Here is a 9,310-nt window from a genome sequence, read left to right on the forward strand (position 1 = left end):
CAATGTCGCTGGAAAAAACCAGCGGTAAAACCATCAATACCCGACGCCTTCGATGGTGCCATTTGGAAAAGCGCAGTCCTGACCTCCTTGGGACTGAAATCTTTTTCAAGAGTTTCATTCATGGCATCAGTCACACAAGGAGTAACATATTGAAGGAGTTCACTCATGTCATTGTAGCCTTGTGAAAGGTACAAATTCTGATAGAAATTGAGTATTTCCTCCTGAATCTCGTCATGATCAACACAAACCTGACCGTCAGATTTTTTTTAATGAGGAAATCATGTTGATCCTTCCTTTGCGAAGCACGGGCGTGAAAAAATTTAGTATTCTAGCCGCCCGCTCGTATATTTAGGACTCTGGATTGTTGTTTCATCTAGATCTCCTCCTACCATAAGGCCTCCTGCAGCTGGGTTGTGACAGAAATTTCTTCCGTCGATGGCCCCCTGCCAACTGAAGCAGCTCTCAGACGCTCCACTTTTTGTTGTAGCTTTTGGACCTTTTTAGCTAGATTACCAAACTCCTTCTCCCCCCTAGGAGCCGAGTTGTTGTTGGACTATACTTGGGGCTTGTATCACGCCTTGAAGACCTCCCTGACCAGACCCAGACTGCCACATATTTTGCACAACTTGATCATAATCTGCATGGGTCTGCCAAACATTCTCATACCAAAAAGGCCGATGACCAACAGGCCATTTATTCGGATGATATTTTTTAGTTCTACTACCACGTAACAATGATCAGAAGCAGTGGAACTAATGTGTTTGACACATGTGTATTCAAATAATTGCATAAATTCGTGGTTTGCCAAAGCTCGGTCCAAGCGAGCTTTTACATTTGAATTACCCTGTTACCTATTGTCCCATGTAAATGGAACTCCTCTCCAACCTAAATCTTGAAAAGAACAAAAATCTATTACATCGCAGAAAGCTTGCATCTGCTACGCCGGTCTTGCATGTATACTGAAGTGCTCCTCGGCATACATGGTTTCATTAAAATCGCCCATGCAGATCCACCCTTCATGTCGTATTCCATGCAAAGTATGCAAGAACTCCCTGCTTCGATGTCTGTTTTCTGCTCGAGGTTCTCCGTAAAAACTGGTGAACCGCCAAGGAGGATCATCACTATATTTCCTCCTCTTCATCACATCAATATGTGTTTGACTATAATTCTTCAGTTCAACATGAAGCTCCCTTGTCCAGAATAAGCCAATACCACCACTCAGACCAACATTGTCCACAGCGAAACAGCCGGTAAAACCTAATAGACCTTTCAGATTTTCCACACGCTTACCCCTAATCTTTGTTTCCATGACGAAGAAGAGGGAGGGACCTTCCTGCTTCACAACCTTGCGAAGCTCACGAACTGTCGTAGGGTTCCCAAGCCCTCGACAGTTCCAACTCATAGCATTCATTGGCTTGGGCAGGGCTGACTCGCAGCACCCACCGTTGAACCAAAATTATCTGGAGTTGGAAGTTTCTTTTTAGCCTCGCGCTCAATAAGCGAATCCTCATCAGCGCTACCATTATTGTCAGCAGCAACAGCCTGTTGGTTACCCGGAACCAGAGTCGGATCCCCTTCATGAACTTTTTCTGCTAACAAAAGTTCTTGCTGGACTTTCCTGTAGTACTATTTTGGTTCCCCTTGAGGGAGTCCTGGATTAGGGGGTGTCCGGATGGCCGGACTATGACCTTTGGCCGGACACCCGGACTATGAAGATACAAGATTGAAGACTCTGTCCCGTGTCCGGATGGGACTTTCCTTGGCGTGGAAGGCAAGCTTGGCGATACAATATGAATATCTCCTCCCATTGTAACCGACTTTGTGTAACCCTAGCCCTCTCTGGTGTCTATATAAATCGGAGAGTTTTAGTCCGTAGGACGAACAACAATCATACCCTAGGCTAGCTTCTAGGGTTTAGCCTCTCTGATCTCGTGGTAGATCCATTCTTGTACTACCCATATCATCAATGTTAATCAAGCAGGAGTAGGGTTTTACCTCCATCGAGAGGGCCCGAACCTGGGTAAAAACATCGTGTCCCTTGTCTCCTCTTACCATCCGCCTAGACGCACAGTTCGGGACCCCCTACCCGAGATCAGCCGATTTTGACACCGACATTAGTGCTTTCATTGAGAGTTCCTCTGTGTCGTCACCGTCAGGAAGGATGCCGCACCCCGTCTTTAAAGACGGCGCTGTTGCTAAAGGAGCTTTGGCTGTCGGCCAAACTCTCTAGCTAGGCAGGTTTTTGATGACCGCCTGTTCGGCCGCCGCACCGATGATGACCTCTCGGGCCATCGAAAGCAATCTTCATATCATCTCGGAACTCGCCGAGCAGTTAGATCCGACGGAGCTCTCTTCCCTGAACGAGCTCCTGGATCGCATTGCCGCCTTGGGAGTCGCTACAGATTATGGCCAGATTGGGTTTAAACCCGATCAGAGAGAGATCGACTCTCCCCAGGTCACCCACCACGTTGAAGTGGTGGAAGAACAATGCGGCGAATCTTCGCCTGCTCTAAGGACCAGATGTGTCCGTATTCTCGACCCCTCCAAGCCGGACACCCGCGGAGGGGAGGATGTTGCCCAAGCCCTGAACCTAAAGTCAGGCAGCAGGATTGATTCATTGAATAATGTCCAAGAAAGCAAGCTTCCGAATTCGGAAACTTCTTGGCCCCTAAATCTTATATCGGGCAAGGTTCCAAATTTAAATCCACCCGCCCACCCAACTATAAGGGATTTATCCCAAATACAGCAAGAGCCCGGGGAAACAGTACACCACTATTGGGCCAGATTCCTCCTGGTTATGAACAGGACAAAGGACTGCCGTGAGAAAGAAGCAATTTCATTCTTCTATAACAACTGCACGGACATCGGAATCCTCAATGCCATAAGTCACCGCTAAATTACACGCTTCGCAGACTTGACATCCATCGTACGAAAGTACTGTACGACAGAAAGCGTTCAGAAAACCGAAGATAAATTCTGGGACAATCCGGCCCTGAATACAACAAGAGTCCGAAACAAAAGGGCGCATTATCGCCAGGCATCTGAGCCAAACATAAAAAAACAAAAACCCTCTATAGGGTATGGGACCGTACTGGAGGGATGGCTCAATGGACCCTGTAAAATTCATAGTTCAGGGGAAGTCACACCAACTCACAGCCTTAGAGCATGTTGGATACTCCGGCAGGTGGCCAGAAGTGGCGAGGAGCTTCTAACTCCAGAATCCGAAGAACACCACCCCAGAAACGCCAGTACGGTGTCGACAGTCTTCGAGACCTTCACATCAAACAATGCGAGGAAACAAACGCTCCGCAACCTTACCGAAGTCTACCAAGTAGCAACAATAAACCCATGGAGTGACACGGCTATTACATTTAATGCCAGTGACGAACCTAAATTCCGGACAGCCCAAGCACCAGCCGCATTGGTCCTCAGTCCGATAGTGGACGACTTCCGACTTACAAAGGTACTCATGGACGGCGGCAGCGGACTTAACCTCATCTACGAGGAAACCCTGCGAAAAATGGAAATAGACTGGAGCCGCATTGAGCGAAGCAACACAACCTTTAGAGCAATAATACCAAGCCGGGAAGCGTGCTGTTCAGGGAAAATCACACTGGATGTGGTGTTCGGCACGCGGATAATTACAGATCCGAGGAGGTCACATTTCAAGTGGCCCCGATCAGCAGCGGATACCACGCTCTGCTAGGGCGAGAAGCATTTACAATTTTTCAAGCCATACCCCATTATGGGTACATGAAACTCAAAATGCCCGGACCCAACGGAATCATCACTCTTGCAAGTGATCCAGACACAGCGCTCCGCGCCGAAAACAAGACAGCCGCACTGGCCCTGGAGGCATTATCCGAAGCCCTAGCGACCGAGGAACTAACTGCGTTGCGCTCCATGGTGGACAGGGACGATGTGATACTAGATAAGAGATCCAAGTCCACCTCTTTCAAACCAGCAGACGAAATAGTCAAATTCCATGTCCATCCAATGGACCCCACAAAAACGGCCTCCATCGGGGCACAACTAAAACCCGATGTAGACACCGCACTCAGAGAATTCCTGCAAGAAAATTGGGACATTTTCGCCTGGCACCCTTCAGACATGCCAGGAATCCCATGTAGGCTGGCTGAGCATAGCCTGAACATCCTAAAAGGGTTTAATCCCGTTAAGCAGACTCTACGGCGTTTCTCCGAACCCAAGAGACAAGCCATGGGAGAGGAGCTAGCAAAACTGCTAGAAGCCGGATTCATCAGAGATATAAAACATCTGGACTGGCTAGCAAATCTGGTGATGGTACCAAAGAAGGACAAATCCTGGCGCCTATGTGTCGATTTCAAAGACCTAAATAAGGCCTGCCCAAAGGATCCTTTCCCACTCCCCTGAATTGATCAAATCATCGACGCCACTGCAGGACACGACTCATTGTGTTTCCTCGATGCATACTCTGGCTACCACCAAATCAAGATGGCAGAGTCAGACCAAGCCGCAACGGCGTTCATCACCCCATACGGCCCATTCTGCTTCAACACGATGCCCTTCGGGCTCAAAAACGCCGGCACAACATATCAGCGCATGATCCAGACATGTCTGGCCAACCAGATCGGCAAAACAGTTGAAGCGTACGTAGATGACGTGGTCGTCAAAACCAAACACGTCGATACTCTAGTAGACGACTTGAGGCTCACATTCGACAATCTCCGAACATATGACATTACACTCAACCAGGAAAAATGCGTTTTCGGCGTACCAGCCGGAAAGCTCTTGGGCTTCGTCGTATCCGGTAGAGGAATTGAAGCAAACCTAGCCAAGATCCGAGATCTGTCACAATTGGATACCCCAAAATACCTCAAACAAATACAAAAATTGACAGGATGCATGGCGGCTCTAAGCCGCTTTATCTCCCGCTTAGGAGAAAAGGCATTACCCCTTTATCGCCTCATGCGGCGCACCGAACACTTCGAGTGGACGGATGCCGCCATGGCCAGACTCGAAGAAATCAAAGCCATACTGGCAACAAATCCGGTCCTGGCCGCGCCCAACACGGGCGAACCAATGCTATTATACATCGCGGCAACCCATCAAGTTGTAAGCGTGGTGCTCGTCGTCGAACGAGAAACGGACGGACACAAGTTCCCTCTCCAAAAACCAGTTTACTACGTGTCCACTGTCCTAACTCCATGCAAGTCACGGTACCCGCATTATCAAAAGATAGCATACGCGGTGTTCATGGCATCCCGGAAGCTGCGACACTATTTTCAAGAGTGTTCAATAATAGTGGCATCCGAAGTACCTCTTAATGATATTATAAACAACCGCGACGCAACGGGCCGGATTGCCAAATGGGCCATCGAGCTCCTCCCGTTCGACATAACTTACAAGCCAAGGTGAGCTATTAAGTCGCAGGTTTTGGCCGACTTCATCGCCGAATGGACTGAAGCCAAGCTCCCTAAAGAGTACGGCGCATACTCCAACTGGATCATGCACTTCGACGGCTCCAAAATGTTGGCTGGCCTGGGGGGTGGCGTCGTTCTGACGTCCCCAACCGGAGATACAGTCCAACACGTACTTTAGATAATGTACACGGATTCCAACAACGCAGCCGAATATGAGGCCCTTCTACATGGTCTCCGGATGGCAGTCTCCATGGGCATTCAGCGCCTAGAGGTCCGCGGGGATTCAAACATCGCGATATCCCAAAAAAATGGAGACTTCGATGCCAAGGATCTGAAAATGGCAGCTTACGGCAACACCGTCTTAAAGATGTCAGCTCGGTTTGAGGGGCTCGAATTTCATCACATAGCCCAGGAGAATAACCAGGCAGCAGATGTGTTGGCACGCATTGGCGCCAAGCGCGATGTCGTCCCTCCCAACATCTTCCTAGAGAGGTTGTTCAAGCCATCCGTATCATGGGAGGGAGAGTCCGGAAACAATAGCCCGGACACAACCACACCGCCCCTCACCAAACACTCTGACACAGTTGGTGGCTCCGCCAACGAAACAACACCGTCATCCCACACAATAAGGGCAGTCATTGCCTCGTGGACAGAACCATTCCTAGCCTACCTAACTAGGCAGGAACTTCCCGAGGACCAAAACGAGGCCCACTGCATGATGCGGCGATCTAAAGCCTACAAAGTCCACGAGGGAGAGCTTTATAAGAAAAGCACAACCGGAGTCCTTCAAAGGTGTTTCTCCGAAGAGGAAGGGCGAAACCTTTTGGCTGAAATTCATGCCGGACTCGGCGGGCACCACGCCGCAGCCCGGGCCCTTGTAAGCAAGGCCTTCCATACCGGATTTTATTGGCCAACGGCCCGGGTAGACGCTCAGGACTTAGTGCAGCGATGCGTCGGTTGCCAATTATTCGCCAACCAAAGCCACATGCCGCCTACCACCCTACAAACTATACCCATTACCTGGTCTTTTGCGGTCTGGGGGCTTGACATGGTTGGACCCCTTAAAGGAGGAACCCACAAGCAAAAATATCTACTGGTCATGGTGGAAAAATTCACCAAATGGATAGAGGCCAAGCCTGTAAAGACGGTCGAATTCGGACCGGTGATAGACTTCATATCCGGGGTCGTACACCGTTACGGCGTCCCCCACAGCATCATAACTGACAACGGCACAAACTTCACGGCCGATGAAGTTAAACTCTGGTGCAAAAACATGGGCATTAAGGTCGACTATGCTTCAGTCTATCACCCTCAAACCAATGGTCAAGTCGAGCGAGCCAACGGTCTCATTATGAGCGGCACCAAACCCAGACTAGTGTGATCCCTCAAGGAATCTAACTCGCACTGGGTCGAAGAGCTTGACTCCGTACTCTGGGGGCTGCAGACCACGCCGAATCGCACTACCGGATTCACACCATTTTTTATGGTATACGGCGCAGAGGCAGTACTGCCATGCGACATAATTCATGACTCACCTCGAGTGCGCATGTACGAAGAAAGAGAAGCCGAGCTCGATCGGCGGGATAGCTTGGATGCATTGGAGGAGGAGCGCGACGTGACAAAAGCTCGTTCCACATTCTATCAACAGCAGGCTCGAAGATATCAAAGCAGAGAAGTACGGACCAAAACTTATAACGTTGGCGAACTAGTTCTATGCCTGCCGGACAAGAAAAAGGACAAACTAAAGCCCAAATGGGAGGGTCCCTTCATAACCGACCAAGTACTAACTGGTGGAGCGTACCGTCTGCGAAACGCATCGGACAACCGACTCGAGCCGAACCCATGGAACGCAGCACGCCTACGAAGATTCTACGCCTAGCGCCGGACTCCGTGTTCGTCTCCTTCCCCTGTCCCCTTTTTATTTTTATTTTTTCACATTAGTTGTCCGGGATTTCTCTCCTTCTCCCTACCTTTTTTTCTCCAAGCCCTTAGGGGCTTGCATGTGCATTGTTCGCACATACTTGACGCGCCACCCGCGCTCATCATACCTGGGGGCTTCTTTACCAGAAGTTTATATAAAACGGGCCTCATGCCCAAAACATGTGTGACACTTCCGCATGAACCTTTTATACACCATTATATGCACCGATATGACTTAAGTTTTGGCCAAGCTGGGTTGCCTGTCTCCTGTGCTTACCCCTACGTTCCCGTTCGTTCGGCTAGGTGGTAAAGGGAGCACCTCCGCGATTGTTACTGCCGGGTCAGCCGGATGTGTACCTCAGACTGGGTGAAGCCGAAAGCTAGCGTTCTTAAGGGAATATTCGGTCGGTGAACTAAAATATGATTTTTCTTGTTTATTTATCCGCCCCCAGATGCTTTTCTGCTCTTTTTAGCAGTTCGGACATGCACTTTAGGGCATGCCTCCCAGGGAAAGGAACCCCTAACGGAACTATTCTCCCTGGAAGATGTTTCTTACTAACCATGTAATATAACATAACTAGTTGGGCACTTGTCTGCTAAAGCAATTATGACCCCTACGCCTTGTCTCCATGCATGCCCCCGTTCTTACATAATCGAGAGGGTATTCGGACACACTCCGGACTATAGGGTCCAGAGGTCGAAGCGAAAAGGTCCGCAATGACAAACGATCTACAATCCGGCTAGAAGGCATTTTTCATGTCATTTTAAATTACAGAGTCAATCCGACTCGGTATATTCTTTTTCAATACCATCCAACAAGCAGTCTAATTTACAGTCCTGTTGGGAATACTTTGCAGCCAGCTCTACCTGGCCATATACTAAGCTGGCAGGGATCTCCTTTCCCTCAGGACCCATAGGGCCAACCTCGGCCATGTGGTTTGGTTCAGCCTTCGTGTACCGAGTCTTCACCATGGCCTAGGCCTCCCTGGCACCTTGATGGCAGGCCGATATCTTCCACAACCGGAAGCGCTGCCGCACTCCCTCCAGCTTCTTTGCAAGCTCCTCAAGGCCTTCGGGCATGGAGAGGGATGGCCACATAGCCTGGACGACGCTCTGCATTGCCTGCCGAACTCGTTCGTGCAGTTGCAACAGCTCGGGAAGAAGGTCTCCCGTTGAACCGGGCATTTCCTCCGCAGGACGACCTGTCAGCAGACCTACAGACATAGCTCTGTCAATCGATTTCCTCGCCGAATTCTTTTTTCGAAGATTCGTTCAAGCACTTACTAAAAATGCTGCGTCGAAGTCACTGATTCTCCTTTAGCTGAATACGAACATCCTTTAGTTCCTCGCCCAGCTGGGTATTGGCGTCTTGAAGTTTGTTCTTCTCTTGCCTCACCCTCGTCAGCATGCTCTCACTAGCCTTCAGTTGGCGTAGGAGTTGTTGCTTGTCCGGATTTACTCCGGCCCCATCTGCACTATTATCGTCAGAGTTGCACACATGCTGCACTTCACAACGGAATTATCTTTCGAAGCATATATTACATAAGGGCCTTGGAGGCCGCTGGACCTGGAGGGAGTTGGGCCGTGGCCCACGGGGCCGAGGTCAACGCGCAGGGGAGCGAGCGGCTCCTCTGCTCGCTCCCGAGCTAGGTCATGGCGGCGACGGCGGTAGAAGATGACGGCGGCGAGGCGATGGCGAGGCCCGAAGGCGGCGGGGAGGCTGGGGAACGGACGGATCGGGGTGGCGCGGTGCCGGATCCGGCCGTGGGAGGAGCTTGGAGGGGCTCTGGCGACGAGATCCGAGCGGCGGCGGCGAGCTCGGACACCATGGCGGCACCTGCGAGGGAGAGAGAGGCCATGAGGGAGGAGGAGAAGAAGGGGAAGAAGGATGGGAGGCAGCGGCGCTGGCCTGGGACGGCGGAGACGGCGGCTGACGAGATGGGCGGCGGCGCGGCACGGTGAGACGGCGGCGGCGCGAAGCGGCAGGA

Source organism: Triticum dicoccoides, chromosome 7B (assembly GCF_002162155.2).
Source record: "Triticum dicoccoides isolate Atlit2015 ecotype Zavitan chromosome 7B, WEW_v2.0, whole genome shotgun sequence".
Lineage (NCBI taxonomy): Eukaryota > Viridiplantae > Streptophyta > Magnoliopsida > Poales > Poaceae > Triticum > Triticum dicoccoides.